Genomic DNA, 18,314 nt, shown 5'->3' with positions numbered 1-18,314 from the left:
AAAGCCCTATCAGAGACTCCTGGTGAGGAATGAACCATACACACACTCACATGGTCACCCACTTGTCTCTGGTCCTGATCATGAACTAACACTGGGGAATCAAGACAGGAAAAGGGCAGCCTCATTTTAGTGGCATACAGATAGAAAGTAACTCTGCTTTCAATTAGAAAAGAAGTTAATGTCACAGAATGTTTCTTTGTAAATAGGGAGGGATGGAGTGGTTGAAAGGAGGGCAGGGCAAGGGGGAAAAAGAAGAACCAGAGAGTATTTTAGTATTTTAGCATTTAAGTAACATGTGTGCACTGTTAATTTGCATGTAATGAGCACAGTGGTCAGGGGTCTTTTTCATATAAAAAACATTTTGTCTGAAGATATGAGACTGGAAATCTTCACTTAGAGAGCTGTGAAAGTTTAGGGTATTTTTCTTTGCTGCATTGATTACATCATTTTTTTATTTAATTTGGGAGTATTGAGAATTTCTAGCAATTTCCACAATTTTCCTTAGGAGGAGGAATGCTTATTTCAAAGTGCAACTGCTGAGGTGGTGAATCCATAGCAGGTTGAAGTTTTGAGGTGCACATAGTATTCAGGATAGTGACATACTATGTTTCCCTGAAATAAGACCTCACTGAAGTACCTAATGAGAATTAGCCCTAGTTCATCATAACCATGGTGAGTGCCAGTGTCATGCAGAAGATTATACCTCACTATTCTCTTGCTCCATGGTTACTCTGTAAAGGCAGCTAAGGCAAGGATAGGCTCACAGGGGTCATCATTCTTTTCTGGTTAAGTCTTATTTTTTGGAAAACAGAGTAAGACAGTAGAGCATTTGGTGATTGCATGGCAGACAGTGTTTGTAAACATTAGAAAGCATCTCAGTGGTCATAATAAATATAAACATACAGCACCTCAAACTTTCCTTGTGTCCACTTGTGATCACTTCCTTTCTTTCTGTGCATATCAGCCCATGTCTTTCATGTCTCAAGTGGGTAGTTTGTATTTTCTAGATGGCAAGAAGCTATAACCATTCTCCATGTAGTTTTTTGAAGAACTTATGTAATCAATATAATGATGTTGATGGGAGATAACTAACCCATAGCGACTCCTCACCCTGCCAACATGAGAAAGCTGACCTGTGTAAGAGGAGCAGCACCTTCCCCACATAAGTGACCTAACCTGTGATGGAGTAGGGGTAAAGTGCCCCAAAAGGGATCACAGCATGGGGCAGCAGAGGCAAAGACTGTTCAATGGAGCAGATTCTGGCTGATAACAACACCTGGGATATGAAGGGGGAACCATAACCCATGGCTGTTGACATAAAGTCCAACAGCCCAACTGAACTCCCTCTTTCTGGTCTAGGTCTAGCAGAAAATGGGGGCTGACTGTGCTGCCCATCTACTAAGAGGAGCAAAAAAATTGTAACCTTGGCTTGAAGTTGTAAACCCAGTCTTGGGACAGGGAGTAAACAGATGGGCTTCAATGTGAGGCCCATAAGCCCTAAAGCTTGGCATGGAAAATCATGTCTGGCTGAATACCAAGACGGTAGATCATAGAAACTACTCACTCAATAACAAAGTAACATTTTTTTGACTCAATCTTTTTTTTCTCATTTTGTATTGTTTTTATCTTTGCTTCATCAGAGCTTTTTAAGGGTATGGAGGTTTTTCTCCTCTTTTTAAAAATTTTATTTTTGGCCACTTATTTTTTCTCTTCTGACTTTTTTCTCTTCATTCTTCTTTCATTTATCTCTTGTTTTTGCTGTTTATCTTTATTCTTCTTTTTCTTGTTTGTTTTTTCCAGTGAATTTTTTGTCATTATTATTTCCTTTTACACCTTAAAAGGACCCTCTATCTTACTTTCTGTCTTCCTTCTCATACTCCATTAAGTTTTTTTTTAATCTTTTATTGGTACATTTTAGGTATACAACACACTTACATTTCTCATTGGGAACATGTACCTTTACAAGATGAATCTTGGTTCTTATTTTTTTCCTAATTTGTAGCCCTCCCATAACTCCCTCAACCTTACCTTATTTATGAAGACTTTGTTTCCACTTTTTGCAGTTCTCATACTTTTTCCTTTCCCTTCTTTCCTTTCCCCTGCCCCTCCCACTACCCCTTCCCACTTGGACATTTTCTTTCTATTTTGCATTATCAATTATTCATTATAATCATTGGTAGTACATTTTATGTATACAATGTAATGACATTCATCACTGGAAATTCGTGCCTTTACATAATCTCTCTTGGTTCTTATTTTTCAATCTTCCCCTGCCCTCCATTCAGCCACTCCATTCCTCCCTATTTACAAAGACTTCATTTCCATTTCTCCATTTTCTCATATTAATTCCATTCCCTTCTTTCCTTCCCCCTACATCTTGCACTTCCCCTTCCCCTTTGCCCCTTTTCTTCCTATTTCACATTATCTATTATACCTTTTAGTCCTTATTTACACTTTCACTTTCTCACAGTAGAAAAACTATTAGGTATTTATACATATGTGTCCTAATAATTTCACTTAAGTATATTCCTTCAATGTGCATCCATTTACCTATAAATGTCTCTAATTTCTCATTTTTTATGGCTGAGTAGTACTCCATTTTATAATTTAAAAAACCCACATTTTCTTTATCCAGTCTCCAGTTGATGGGCATTTGTGTGGTTTCCAAGTTTTAGCTATTACAAACTGTGCTGCTATGAACATGGGTGCACATATATCATTGTGGTATGATTCTTTTAATTTTGGGGGAAAGATACCCAGCAGTGGAATAGCTGGGTTAAATGGGACTTCCAGTCCTAGTTCTTTGAGGTATCTCCATACTGATTTCCACAGTGGTTGCACCAGTCTACACTCCCACCAGCAGTGGAGCAGGGTTCCTCTTTCCCCATAACCCCATCATCATTTGTTATTGGTTGATTTCATGGTGGCAGCCATTCTTTCTGTAGTGAGGTGGAATCTCAGCCTTGTTTTCATTTGCATCTCTCAAATGACCAGTGTTGTTGACCATTTTTTCATGTATTTATTTGCTATTTCTACTTCTTTGTCTGAGAAATGTCTGTTCATTTCAGATGCCCATTTTTGGATTGGGTCTTTAAATTTGGGAGGTCTGATTTTTATAAGATCTTTATAGATTCCAGATAGTAGACATTTGTCTGAGGCACAGCAGATGATGATTTTTCTCACATTGTGGGTTGTCTGTTCACATTGCTGGTGATTTCTCTTGCTGTGCAGAAGCTTTTTAACAAGAAGAGATCCCACTTGATTGTTTGTGCTAGTTCACAGGGAACTTAGGTTTTGTTCATAAACTCTTTTCCTACCCCCATGTCTTCAAGAATTCTACCTAATCTCTGTTCCAGCCAGTTTAGCATTTCTGTTCTAATATTTAGATCTTTAATCCATTTCAATTTTAGTTTAGTGCATGGTGAGAGACATAGGTCTAGTTTTAATCTTTGGCAAGTTGAAACCCAGTTTCTCCAGCACCATTTATTAAAGAGGCTATCTTTCCTCCAGCCAGGGTGTTTGGCTCCTTTGTCAACGATGAGGTGGGTGAATGTGTCTGGAGTTGTTTCTGCATCTTCTAATCTGTTACACTGGTCCTCAGGTCTGTTTCTTTGCCAGTACCATGCTGTTTTTATCACAGTAGCTTCATAGTATAGTTTCAAGTTAGGGTTGTACTACCCCCTGCCATGTCTCTGTTACCTAGAATTGCTTTTGCTATTCTGGGTCTCTTGTTCCAAAGTAATTTTTGGATTGTTTCCTCAAGGTCCATGAAGTATGGTGCTGGCATTTCAATTGGGATTGCATTGAATCTATATACAATTTTGGAAGTATGGCCATTTTCACTACATTGATACTTCCTACCCAGGAGCAATTGATGTCTTTCCATTTTCTAATATCCCCTTCAATATCTTTTTTTCAAATGCTATAGTTTTCAGAAAAGAGGTCTTTGATTTCTTTTGTTAGCTTGATTCCTAGGTATTTCAGTTTTTTGGATGCTATTGTGAAAGGAATTGTTTGACCTATTTCTCTTTCAGTAGTCTGTTGTTTGTGTAGAGGAAAGCTATTGATTTTTGTGTGTTGACTTGTATCCAGCTAATTTACTGAATTCGGTTATTATGTCCAGAAGACTATTGGTAGAATTCTTTGGGTTTTTGATATAGAGTATCATGTCATCTGCAAATAATGGCAATTTGACTTCTTCATTTCCTTTTTTTATTCATTTTCTTTCTTTCTCTTTTCTAATTGTTGTGGCTGATATTTCCAAACTATATTGAACAGGAGTGGTGATAGTGGACATCCTTGTCATGTTCCTGACTTTAGTGTGAAGGATTTCAGTTTTTGACCATTTAGTATGATATTAGCTGTTGGTTTTTCATAGATGGCTTTTATCAGATTGTGGTAGAGACTGTCCATATTTTTGTAGGGTTTTTATCATAAATGCATGTTGGATTTTGTCAAATGCTTTTTCTGCATCTATTGAGATGATCCTATGGTTTTTGTCCTTGGCTCTATTGATATAGTGTATTACATTGATTGATTTGCATATGTTGAACCATCCTGTATCCCTGGGATAAATCCCATGTGGTCAGGGCGCATGATCTTCTGGCTGATCTTTTGCATTCTATTTGCCAGTATCTTATTCAGGATTTTTGCATCTATGTTCATTTGTGAGACTGGTGTATAGTTGTCTTTTTCAGTTGGGTCTTTCTCTGCTTTGGGGATCAAGGTGATGCTTGCTCCCAGGAAAGATTTTGGGAGTTTTGCTTTCCTTTCAATTTCATTGAGTTTAACAGTAGTGGTAGTAGTTCCTCTCTAAATGTCTTATAGAATGCAGTGGTGAAGCCATCGGACCCAGACTTTTCCTGGTTGTTAAGTATTTAATTATGTTTTCAATTTCATTGATTGATATTGGGTTGTTTAGAATTTTTAGGTCTCCATTTAACTTTGGTAATTCATACGTGTCTAGGAATCTGTCCATTTCTTCTGTGTTTTCCATCTTATTGGAGTATACATTCTGGAAGTAGGTATTGATGATCCTCTTGATTTCTGCTGGGTCTGTTGTAATTTCACACTTTTCATTCCTAATTGCATTGATTGGGGCATTTTCTTTCCTTTTCCTGATAAGGTTGGCCAAGAGTTCATCAATTTTGTTTATTCTTTTGAAGTACCAACTCGTGGATTCATTGATTTTTTGTATCATTCTCTTAGTCTCCATTGCATTGATTTCTCCTCTGATTTTTATAAGTTCCCCCCTTGTATGAGCTTTGGGTTTGTCCTGCTCTTCTTTTTCTAGAAGCTTAAGATTCAGCATCAGGTTGTTTAATTGGGCTCATTTTGTTTTCCTAATATGTATATTCACTGCTCAGAATTTCCCTCATAAACTGCTTTCATTGTGTCCCATAGATTCTGATATGTTGTATTGTCATTGTCATTTAATTGAAGGAACTATCTGATTTCTTTTTTAATTTCTTCTGTGACCCATTTGTTATTCAGAAATGTGTTGTTCAGTTTCCACCTGTTTATGAAATTTTTCCAGTTTCTTTTTGTTATGGATCTCCAATTTTATCACACTATGGTCTGGTAATATACAGGGGATAACTTCAATTCTTTCCACTTGTATAAACATGTTCTATGCATGAGTATGTGGTCTATTTTGGAGAACGACCCATGTGCAGCTAAGAAGAATGTGTATTCTGATTTTCTTGGGTGAAACTCTCTGTAAACATCTGTTAAGTTCATTTGTTCAAGAGTTCAACTGACTTCTAGTATTTCATTACTTATTTTTTGTCTAGTGTATCTATCTATTTGTGACAGTGGGGTATTGAGGTCCCATACTACAATTTTATTAGTACATAAATGACTTTTCATGTCCGTTAGTATTTGTTTTATATAGTTGGGTGGACTAGTGTTTGGTGCATAGATATTTATGATTGTCATCTGTTCCTGTTGGAATTTTCCCTTTACAAGGATGTAGTCTCCTTCTTTGTCTCTTTTAATCAATGTTAGATTGAAATCTACTTGATCTGCCAAGAGGATAGCTACTCTTGCTTTTTTTGGAGGTTGCCATCACATGGAGTATTGTTTTCTGCCCTTTAACTTTCAGTCTATGAGTTTCATTTTGAATTGTATTTCTTGTATGCAATATATTGTTGGATTTTGCTTCTTGTGTGATTCTGCCAGTCTATTCTTTTTGATTGGTGAATTGAGACCATTAACATTGATGGTTATAACTGAAACATATTGATTTATCATTCTCATGACTTCTTCTTTTTATTGGGTTCTCCCCCTTTAAATTTAATTTCTTGTTGTGCCCAATGGGTTCATTGTGCTTTGCTTCCTGGGGAGGTGATCCTCATTGTCTGTTCCTAGAATAATGTCTAAAATTTTTTGGAGTGCTAGTTTGGTGTTAATGAAGTTCCTAAAATGCTCTTTGTCATGAAAGTATCTTATTTCTCCATCAATTCTGGAAGATAGTTTTGCAGCATACATCAATCTGGGTTGGAGGTTGTTTTCCTTTAGGGCTTGGAATATGTCACTTCAAGCTCTTCTTGCCTTGATGATTTGTTTTGAGAAGTCTGCTGTGATTCTGATGGGCTTTCCTTTGTATGTGATTTGTTTCTTTTCTCTAACTGCTTGTAGAAATTTTTTCTTCTGTTGAGTTTCTGGAATCTTAACAATTATATGCCTATGTGTAGATTTTTTTTGATCAAGGCTATTTTGAGTCCTATATGCCTCACTTATCTGTATGTAAAGTTCTTTTCTCCTGCTGAGGAAGTTTTCTGCCATTACTTCTGTGAACAATGTTTCTATGTCATCTGCACTCTCTCATTTCATCTTTGACTCCAATCAGTCTTATGTTTTCCTTTGTATTGTGTAGCAGGTGCTGGATTGATTTCTTGTGGTCCCTTACAATTTTGATGAAATTTTTTTTCCTGGTCACTAATTTCAATCTTCTCTTCTATATCTGAAATTCTGTCTTCACATTGGCTCATTCTGCTATGTAGACATTCAATGGAGTTTATGATCTCCTGGAAATCTATTTGAATCTGTTTTATGGATTCCATTTGTTTCCCATGTTGGCATTCCATCATGTTCCTCAGTTCCTCTCTAGATTTATTAATCATGTCTTGCTCTATGAGCACAATCTTGGCTGTTATCTGAGAAATTATTTTTGATTTCATTTTTTACAGATCCTCTTTTGTTGCCAGTTCAGGTGGTCCAGGTGGTTGAATATCAGAGTATTCCATCCCATTTCCCTTTGGGGTTGCTGTAGTTGATCCTGAACTAGGAATCTAGTTGATCTTGCTAACTTGGAATAAAAGGGATCTCAACCAGCTTTTCTCTTCTTCTAAATGCTTGTAGAAACCTGATGAACAGGTTTGTGAGCTTTGCCTTACAAGCTTTGAAAAATGTGTAGTCTTTGTCTTGCTGCTGGAGAAGGCTACCCAGGTGACAAGACAGCAGAGCTGTCTTGGCAGTTTTCTTTGTGTGCAAAGATCCCCTGAGGCTTTGGTCTACTTCTGTCTCAAAAAGCAATCTCTTTTGCTTAAAAAGGCACAGCCCTTTAATTGATCTGCCTCACTTTCTCTTGAAGATTTAGATAACAATGACTCAGATACTTTTGATTATTGGTTTGGCTAACAATGTTTCCCTCAAAAAGATATGATTTTACAACTAAAATCAATTGTATCTTCAGCTTTTGAAATTCATAAGGGAGTAAAAACACAAGTTCCCTGGGGAAGGTAAGATTGGGCACTGGTAAAGTGTGGCTACTCCAGTCCAATTTACCTTGTGGGCTCTCTCCAGACAGTATCCACCTACCATGGAGCTGTGAACCCAGAGGATGCTCTAGGAGCATAAGGAAACAATCAGAATCAGAGGGACTCCTTGTTTCTGTTTGCTTTTTCCAGAATGTGGAAATGCCAAGTCAAAGTCTCTTACTTCTTTGGAATATATTCTTAAGCACTGGCAGAAGTTTGAGCCTCATATACTGAGGAAGAATAGCCTAACATTATTCTACACCCATGCATGGCCTGCCTATCCTCTAGAGCCAGGATGGAATTCAGAAGGAAGTATTAATTATGATGCCATTTCACAACTAGAATTATACCATGAAAAAGAGGGAAGATGGTCAGAAATGCCTTATGTCCAGATCTTTTCTGCATTAAGAGATAATCCTGATTTGTGTTCATAGTTTAAATATAAGCTGCAGGAAGATCAGACTCCTCTGGTCCTTGTCATTAAACATGAAGCTTTCTGCCCTTGCATTTTGGACCCAGAGGACAAAGTTTCTGATGCAATCCCAGTGAAAGCTCCACCTACCTCCAAACTTGAAATGTTTTCTACTTATCCTTTAGGGCCGGAGATCCCTCCCCCTTATCCTTTAAAATCTAAGGGTGAAATTCCCAAGCCAGCTGTAATTAAATCCTCTCCAGAACTATATCCACCCATAGCTGATTTTGTTCAAACCCCTCAGAGACAATATCCCTTCCAAGAATTAAATGTCAAATATGGGACTACCTTTGTTCACTTGTCTTTTTCTCTCAGTGATCTAAGACAGGTAAAGTGGGATCTAAAAGTTTTCAGATGATCCTGATATGTACATTGGGGTCTTTGAAGAACTTACGCAGACCTATGAATTATATTAGAAATATGTAACATTGCTCTTAAATCAAACATTGAAAGACAAGTAGTATTACAAGTTGCTACTACATATAGAGACAAATATGATCTTAATTTTGTAAGCTCAGAAGACAGGCAAGGAACAACTGTGTTCTACTGGAACACAAGCAGTTTCTACACAAGCCCCTACTGACCTGTCAATCAGATAGATTAATGTAGAAGAAATTTTCAGGCATGTATTCTGGAAGATCTAAGAAAGATGAGTACTATGCCCTTCAATTATTTTAAATTGTCAACTATTTATCAGGAAAAATGTGAGAAAATCCCTAGAACCTGATTTGATAAAAGAAAATACTATAGATTTTTTCCAAAAATCACAGTCTTATAATATGCAGGTAGTATAATGTTATGTGTCTCCTCAGAAGAGCTTTCTAGCCAAGACTTTGGCTCTGCTGAATTTTCTTAAAATACAGGGGTTATAATGTTTCTAGATCTAAGGCACAACTTTGCATCCTTGAGGTAAAATATTTAGGCCTTATTATATCTAAGGGAACCCAAAGATGTGGGGAAGAAATAATTAAACCAATTCTTTCCTTTCCAGACCCCAAGACACTAAAACAGCTCGGGACAGTCCTAGAAATTACATGTTTTTGTGGCCTTCAGATAACAGGAGATAGTGAGATTGCATGACCCCTCTATTAGCTTATTAAAAACCCAAATAGAGCTATATTTTAACCTTGCAACCTAGTGCCCAGACCGCATTCCAGAATCTCAAACAAAGTACTTCTAAGTGCCTACATACAGGATGTCATTTCAGTTTGCATGTTACTAAAAGGTGAGACATGACTTTGGGAGTGTTTCTACAAGATCAGGGAGCTGCACAACAGCCTATAGGGTCTTTAAGTCATAAACTAGATATTATAGATTCAAAATAATTTACTGAAAAAAGCCCTAAGCAATATAGTTAGAACACCTTTATTTTATTTCAAGAGGCAAAAAGTAGCCATTCAGGTTCTTTGATTACTGGTTTGATTTTTCTGCTTGATAATTCAGTTGGAGTCAATCACAGCCTTTTTCCCTAGAGACATGTTTTGCTAAGGATTGTAGATCCACTATGGAAAAGCTCCTGATCCTAAATGTCCTTCTACACCTGAGATGGTTAAGATTTTGCTCTTGTGCCATACTTAACGACACTCTTCTGTCCCTTTTCCACTGCCCTGCCCCTGAGAAATGACAAAGTTCTCAACAGTGTTTGGTTTGAGGCACTTCCCTGTTCTGTGGCTGCTGGATTTCAAGGCAAAGTTCCAGAATGGTGAGTTTCTCTTCCCTGGAATCCTTCCAGAGTAAAGCTGACCTTCATTTATCTCTGGGCTATATAGAAAATGGGTCTAGGTTTAATCCTGAAACTCTCAAGAAATAAAGGTAAAAGTTTTAGTACAGATTTATCTGTCTTTCAGCCCTTAGGCAAAATTAGAGAATGGTAAGAACAGGTAACCTGGCTCTGGACACTTCCTTGCACCTCTAGTTTGCCACCACTGGCAATGGATGAGATAAAGTCTAAGGGACACCTTAGATTGTGCACAGAACAAGAGGGATAGATGAGGATGCCTCCTTTTCCTTTGTTTTTTTTCAAAATGGAAAAAAAAACTGTCATAGGTAGACACCTGCAGCACAGCAGGTTGGAGCCTTGACAGGCCTTCTTCCCTCACTGTTCAGAATTCATACTTAGCTCCAAAGAATATCAGCTAGCCTCTTCTATACCAAAACCTGGCTTCAGCACACCCCTCTGGAGATATTTAACAGTTTGTCCCTTTATAGGAAACAATTACATGTGACTATTGAACAACTGTGAGTATAAAAACAATAAAGAGAATCCTGTGTAGCTGAGTATTCCAGTCAGATTAGCTGCCAACATAGGGCTTGTCTTAAAACCATCTTTGCTTTCACAGGTGTAGAAGATTTGTATTCTCTTTAATTCTTATTGCAAGAGATCTCTGTTAATCTACAAAGTTCTGACTAGTTTTATTTATAGTTATAAACCTAAAAATTATAACAGTTATTATAATTCAACTTGGCCAAATACATCTGAGTGCACTTTTGTTTATAAAGAAGTTGTCTTATGTGTGTGTATGTCTGTTCAATTTGATAAAGCACCTACAGCTGTTTATGTTTGAGAGTTTTTTTCTTTTGGCATTTTGGATTTTTTAAGATGTCTGCCTGTAACTCAAGTTGGCTTATAGATAAATATAATTAAAGACATTGTTTACACAAGTTGCCAGATGATCCAAATAATCTCAACTGGTTTTACAAATATAGTACATATTGTTGTCTATGTATAATCTGGGATGTTCTTTGGTTGGTCAAAATAATGTGTTAATTATTATCTGGCTCTCACAGGTCATCTAAAAATTTGTTAAGATAATTAAATGAAGACTCTTGGGCTTAGGCAAACTACCAGACAGTACTTCCCTTGGTAAATAAAGGAGCAGCTGCCTGGAAAAAATTTATTCCAGGCTTTGTTCACAAAGGGGATCCCATTAATTTCCATAGACTTGAGGGAAATACATTGCTAAACATATTATTGTGACATGTATACATTGGTAATGGTCTAAGTTTTCTGTGGGGAAACAGGGTTTTATTTAAAATTTTCTTGGTACAAAACAAAATAAGGGACAAAGGGTTTCATGTAACTGATATACATTGTTATTTAATGGTATACACCCATGCCTTCTTTGTGTACAGGTCTTCTAAGATATTGGTTATGGTAATGATTTTTTTTACTCTGGTATCTGCCCTCCCCTTACACTCCAGCTACTTGTGATAAGAGGTACATGTCAAGCCAAAATGAGATAACCAGTCAAATAATAGTCTTCTTAAAAACTTATATGATGTGTGTTATATGTGTCACCACACTTAGGGATGTTCAGTCACCAAACAGTTGAAACAACTTCACACACTAAAATTAGATACTAGACATTATGAACTCCTAAGGTCTTTTATAGGCCAATATGTATGTTCTTTTTAGATGTCATCCTACTAAAGGATAACAAATAAGAGTTTTCTTTATGTCATTTAATGTCTTGTGATCAGATGGAGGTGTTTGACTAAAAGACTATTCCATACTAAGATGGACATGTAAGTGTTACAAAGAAAATGTCATCATGATTGTCATGCTAAAATACTCTGTATAACTCTTGATCTGAAGTTTCTCTATAATATATAACTATTGCTTGTTAACATTCTACAGGGATTCAATGACTAAAACCATGGTTGGTAAAATAACAGCCCTCTAACTGTGCTTTATACTTCAAAAGTGCTTGATGTTTTAACTAATATAATAGGTTCACTGCTCCTGCTGAAGTACTTATGTCACTGATCTTCTCTTCTAGGTGTTCAACAACTAAAGTTTGGAGACCAAAACTAGAAAGGTAATTGGACTATGAGGACAGCCAATATTTTACCTCTGGCTCCTCAAGGTCAACAGAAGTCCAGGACACAAAGGAACCTTTCCTACAGGATCCTGTATCATTAGTAAGTCACTCCAACCTCCTGAAGAGGGAGATTCCTGGGCACCTGAGGGCAAATGTACCATGTGCCAAAGGAGGGTCACAAAGAGGGAAAAGTCTCCCATGCTTTCACTTAAAGCAACATGGTCAAGCAAGTCCATGACCCATCCTGATGGCTAACACTGACAGAGGAGATGAAAGGCTCTATGCATGGTTCCAAAGTAATGTCTGAGGAGATTTAACTGACCTTGATAGACAGCAAGAGGTTCATATTAATTGACACAGGTCTCACTTTAACTTGGTCTTAAACACCCAGCAGAAAAGAAAAACCAAAAGAGGTATAAAATCATGCCATAGTAATAAAGGTAGATATAGAAAGGGGCTCCAGTCAGTGACTCCTTCTGGCAGTTTCTAGCTACCCCAGTAGCTGACCACATTTATGGATCATTAGAAAAAACTGTGGTAGAATCTATAAGAGCCAGCAGGTTACAATCACTATTTCAATTTCTAAGTGTGACTTTCTTCCCAAACTGCCCTTCCATTTTAGTGTGCTTATGATTAGATTGTACATGCTCTAATTTCTTAAAAGTTTTGTTTATCCTTGCCTAAAGGCTGCCATACTCCAGTCATACAAATGTATCCAAAGACAGAAGTGCTAGAATTCTTTCACTGGGATCCACCAGATTGACTTTGTAAACAACTCTTAACTACTAAATTACTTCCATGTTGGATTCTGCAGTTTTCTGGGACTTCTCCTTATCCTCCATGTAAAAGGCTATTACTAGCTCTTCCTCATGGAAATATCTGTTGGCTATACTCATAATATTTCTGTTGATCTTATTGTTTGGCCCATGTATACTTAACTGTCTTTCTGGCCTTGTCTCCTCCAGACTTAAAGCTATACACCTACCCATGATGGAAATGTGTGATGCCTATTGAGGGCCTTTAGATAGACCTTCTGAAGGGTACCCCTGACTGCCAACCACAACTATGTGCCCCTTCATCCTAAAGTAGCTCCAGGGGTCATTGTCCTTTTCCCCCACAATGGCAATTTGTGATACTTGTTCAGGGGGTGGAATATTATAGATAGATGAGCTAAGTAGAAATATTATAGTCAGTAAGACAGGGCTAAGTCCTTGAGAAGGCCAGGACAAAGGTGAAATAAACCACAGCACCACATTAATTAGATATCCTGGCTGTACACACAGAAAGGGACACACCCACCTAAGCCAAGGGGATTTGCTGGAAGGTTACTGGGGGCTCTTCATATTGTAGACAGCTAAGTTAGTTATAATATTACAGCCAGTTATACAGGGCTAGGCCTTTGGCATGGAGGACAATTGTGTCCCAAGGCACATTCAGTGAAGGTCAGAATTGTAAAAGGAGAGAAACCACACACCCTTGTGTTTTCCCTGGGGATAAATAGCAATGATTGATATTCTAAATAGGTATCAATCACCTGGGGGGGGGGGTAAGGTCTTAACCCAGCCTCTCCAGGAAATATCCCTGACCCCCACCCTTACTAAAAATATTTGTACACTTGCTATGTTACTTGCTTCCCAATTGGACCACCATTACCTAAGTGATTATACTTGTAACCTTATTGGAAGTTCATAGCTGTGGCCTATGTTGTACCCACTTTGGTTTCACCCTATAAAACTTCTCTGTAAAGTAGGGTCTTTGGCCCCACTTGGGACCCCTCCTGCCCCTCAGGAGCTTTCCTTTTAATAAATATCTTCCTATTTTAAAGAAAATGTCTAAAAGAGTATGGGAAGTTGGAGGGGTAGGGGAAAGGAAAGAAGGGAAAAGAAAAAATACAAGAAAAGCAAAAAATGGAAACAAAGTCTTTGTAAATAGGGAAGGGTGGAGGGGGTGAAGGGAGGGCAGGTGAATTGGGAAAAAATAAGAACAAATATACATCATATAACGGTACAAGATCCCAATGATGAATGTAACTGTATTGTATACCTAAAATGTACCAATAAACTTAATGGAAAATAAAAATTAAAAATAAAATAAATATCTTCCTATTTAAAAAAAAAAGTAAGTTAAGTGTTTTTAAAATTACTCCATATATACCATGATGTATAAGGAGGCTAGACCATCTTAACACTACAGGTCAGTATGTTCAAAGAGATAAACTAATTGCATCCATATTTTCCTATCATGAAAATAAATTGCAAAATGAAATGAGCTTGTGTCTTAGTGTAAATATACATATGTATACAATACACATACATTATTGTGGGACTACATAAACTTTGCCCCTTTTTCTCCAGCCCCATTGTGATTAAAATGTGAGTTAAATGGATGGAGATGTTTGTTAGTCTAGAGATGCTAGATAGGGATCTGTAACCGACCTAGGGTCCCAGAGTGAACTACTCAACTCTTTGTTTATCCAGAACTGATATTCCAGGCACCACAATTGTTAGAACAAGCTGCAGATGTCTGCTAACCATCAATATGTGACAGTTGACCACTAACCTTTGTCCCCTTTTCTTTGATATGTTAACTTCCCCCTCAACCCCCTATAAAAACAGCCTTGGATTCTGAGCCAGTTGCCTCTCTAAGCTATTTTGCTTTGAGAGTGCCGTCTGGCCAGACTAATAAAGGTCTGTTTCCCAACTTGGCTGGTGTGTTCCTTCCCGGGTGGTCTTCCCTGTAGCCAGCTCCTTGGAGCATTTGGTAAGGCTCCTGGTCTTACATTCTGAAGGCACCGCTGGGATTCCTGGGTGTGCTCCACTTCAGCTCCTTGGAGCATTTGGTAAGGCCCTTGGCCTTACATTCTGGAGACACCGCTGGGATCCCTGGGTGTGCTTCACTATAGTCAGCTCCTCGGAGCATTTGGTAAGGCTCTCGGTCTTACAATTATCATTATATATTTGTATGGTTTAAATATGTCTGGGTGAGTATACACAATCTTAAAGAGTAAACATGTCATTTGTGATATCTGAAAGGAACATTTCCAATAAAATAAGTTTAAAATACAAATAGCTTAAAAATATGAAAGAAATTTGTGGTTACATTAATCCTAAAATAAAAATTAATTTGGAGATTAAATTATCAAAAACAATTCTGAGAAAAGAATCTTCCATAGATTTTATTCTCATTATTTAAATAGCTCATTTCAGGACATTTATTAAAAGAAAACATTCAGAAATATTAACATGAATTTTAAAATGTATCAGTAAGTACAACACATGCCATAACTAGAGCCAATACCACTGCAGACTGTAGGTATTGAACCTGAAGCACATGGTCCTTTAGGTTTCCTCCAAGATCCCACCCATAGCAATAGGAATCAGGATCACACAGCAGCAGAAACATGGAAATATCCAGTAAACGCAACACGAGTACTGGGCTCCTCACTGTACTCTGTGGCTACAGATTCAATTTCCTTAGTCATGTTGAAAGGTTTGCACCTCATCAGGGCCTCTGTCATTGCTTCTAGTACTTGGGAGAACCAGAACATCAGCTGTGTCCTAGGAACACAGTCATTTCATAGTCCTCCATTCCACTGAGTGAGCCATCTTCACTGGCCCAAGGACCTAAGTGAAAACGGTTTGGGGAATGTGGCAAGAGTCTCAGTGTTTCACTCTCAAGGTACCCTCTATTCCTCAGTTCCCTCCCAGCACTCATCATTGCATTACTTTGCCCAGCCTTGGGATGAGAATGGGTACAAAGAGAGCAATGTAACCAGTAGTCTTTTCCCTTCTAATCAACTGAAAATTCTCTTCCAGCTCAGTAGCACCCAGAATCTTGAAGTTCTCTCAGTTGTACAGGTACTTGGCAAGATTCTGATATATAAGGCACAGCCTTCTTATGATGCCTTTCTTTGTGTTTAACTTACAGCATTCAAACATTTTCCAAAACATTTTGGGAATAGGGGCCAGTCTTGCATTTTCAAGGAGCAGGTATGAATTACACCACTATAGTTTTATAAAAGTAAAGACAGTAAGATCTGTAGCTCACACTCACATAGGTAGACAATAAATATATGGACCACAAACAGCAAATAACTTACAGGAGTCCATTCAAATTTAAAACTCATATCCAATAAAACTTAAAATGATAGCAAATTATCTTACCATCAATCATTTTTTTCCAAGAAATTCCTTACCCACAAATTGAAAACATTGTTTGAACAGGTCTCCTAAAGCAGAATTAATCTCTGTGTTTCACAGACTGTAAATTGATGGCATTTGTGAATGGGGGAACAATTGTATAGAACATAGCTGTTAGAAGACTTTTTAGAGATCCTTTACTTGCAATGGGGTCTAGGGAAGCAACCAACTTAGAAATTAAAAATAGAAGAATTGCCAACTGTGGGATAAAGGTGGACATGGCTTTGTGATGGGCTTCTATCAAATGAACCTTAAGCAATGTTGAAAATATATTAACATAAGTCATAAGCAAAAAGACAAAACATATGGTGATGACACAAACACTTAATCCAAGCACCACACATTCAGAAAACTGGAATCTGAAGATCAAATCCTCAGAATTTGTGATACTTCACAGTAATATTGATGGATCACATTGGACTTTGTGAAGGGAAGCCTGAACATGGTTGCTGTGTGGATAGCAGAATAGACAAGGCCACTGGCCCAGGAGCCCCCCACTACCTGTATTTTTCAGACTTGGGGTGAGGATGAGCCCATAGTGCAGAGTGTGGTAAAAGGCCACATAGCAGTCATAGGACATGACCACCAGGAGAGTAAGTTCTGTAAATGCAAATAAAATATGCAGGAAAACTTGAGCAGTACATTCTTTGAGTGAAATGGAGTTGCTACCTGTAAAGGAATTAATAATTGATTTGGGAACAGTGAGATACTGCATAGGTCTGTGAGGAAACAATTACCTATAAAAAAGTGCACTGTGAGTAAAGATATTGGTTTGTCATTATGACTGCAATAGTCATAAGATTTCCACCTAGAGATCCTAGATAAATCACTAAGAAAAATAAACCTTGCAATACTTGGAATGCTCTAGAACTTAAGATGTCCATCAGAAGGAATTCTCTGATTATGGTGCTGTTGTCCATTCTATTATATTTTTCAGTCTCCTTGGGGTCACAAACTAAAGTATAAGACCATGCTGTGGACCAAAAGAAGATACATCTGTTGACATAAATATACAGCTTCTAAGTTGGAACTCAGGAGAAAAGAAATGGCAAAACAAGCATTTCAATAAAAGAAGGTGAAACAGATCATGATAGTTAAATTAGTATAAACCAGAGATCTATGTCTCTCAAAATTGAAGGACAAAAGGAGGAATGTAAGAGAGTGCTTATTACAATTAATAGGAAGAGAAAAGCTCTTGGATACCCAGCAGGGAAAGAAGTCCAGTCATACTTTGGGTTGCTTCATAGGGGATGAGTTCAAGAAGAGAACTGGTTATCTTGCATGTCTGCAGGTCTGGAGATGGGAAGGACTGTGACACAACATTCTGGATAAGAGTCTTCTTCCTAGAGATATGAGTCCTTATCTCTCTATTCTCATCCCAGTGTTTAATACTTTGTTCTTGAATTTACCTTTGCATCTTTAAGTTGGCTTAGTTGCTTGAATTAGTTCTTAACCTGGGTACAATATTTTATTTGTTTTACATTTATAAGCTTACAGGATGATTGTCTACTTGCTTAATTTTTCCATGGGACCATATCACAGACTTCTCTGACTGCCTACTTACAATAACTCCACTAAGCTATTGCAAATAGCCATGTTTCTTGTGTAAGTTTACTTCTGAACTCTGGTGAAACATATTAGTATCAACAGTCATAGTCTCAAAGTTCTAGTGATTTAAAGATTTTCAGTGAATAACAAGATTCTAGGATCTTTCATTTATTAAGCCACATTTAAATCATTTCTTCAAAATGTCTCTTCAAACACTGGCTGAAAACATCCAATGGCATTTTATATTTATTTCAGTATGAGGTAGTCTCATCTTTCATGTGTTTCAGAGAGCCTTGCAGTCACTGACAGGGTCCAATATTTCATGGATGCTACTCCTTCTTATTCTCCAGGGGATGCCAATGATTTCTGACTTCTCTGATTAACTTCTATGCTGCTCAAGAATTTCCAGAGTTAGTGGATCATTTTGGGATAGTTTAGAAGGATATAACTGCACAGGACATTTCAAATGTTAGAGCCATCATTTCCAAGAGAATTTTCAATTATGGCACTTTGT

General features: G+C 37.5%; 1 long non-coding RNA gene across 1 annotated transcript in view; it reads left to right on the top strand.

Annotated features, from left to right (window-relative positions):
- Positions 1–17,716, top strand: part of LOC147824744 (uncharacterized) — a 32,382-nt gene extending 14,666 nt beyond the window's left edge. Inside the window, exons 2-3 of the long non-coding RNA XR_015442043.1 lie at positions 12,012–12,153; positions 17,190–17,716. This is a non-coding gene — a long non-coding RNA (uncharacterized LOC147824744). The remainder of the gene's footprint in view (positions 1–12,011; positions 12,154–17,189) is intronic.
- Positions 17,717–18,314: the final 598 nt, after the last annotated feature.

Source organism: Heterocephalus glaber, unplaced genomic scaffold (assembly GCF_053883595.1).
Source record: "Heterocephalus glaber isolate CG9 unplaced genomic scaffold, H.glaber_assembly_v1.0 deba00001532, whole genome shotgun sequence".
Classification (NCBI taxonomy): Eukaryota; Metazoa; Chordata; class Mammalia; order Rodentia; family Bathyergidae; genus Heterocephalus; species Heterocephalus glaber.
The sequence above is the reverse complement of the archived record's forward strand: the minus strand, read 5'-3'. Positions and strand labels throughout refer to the sequence as shown.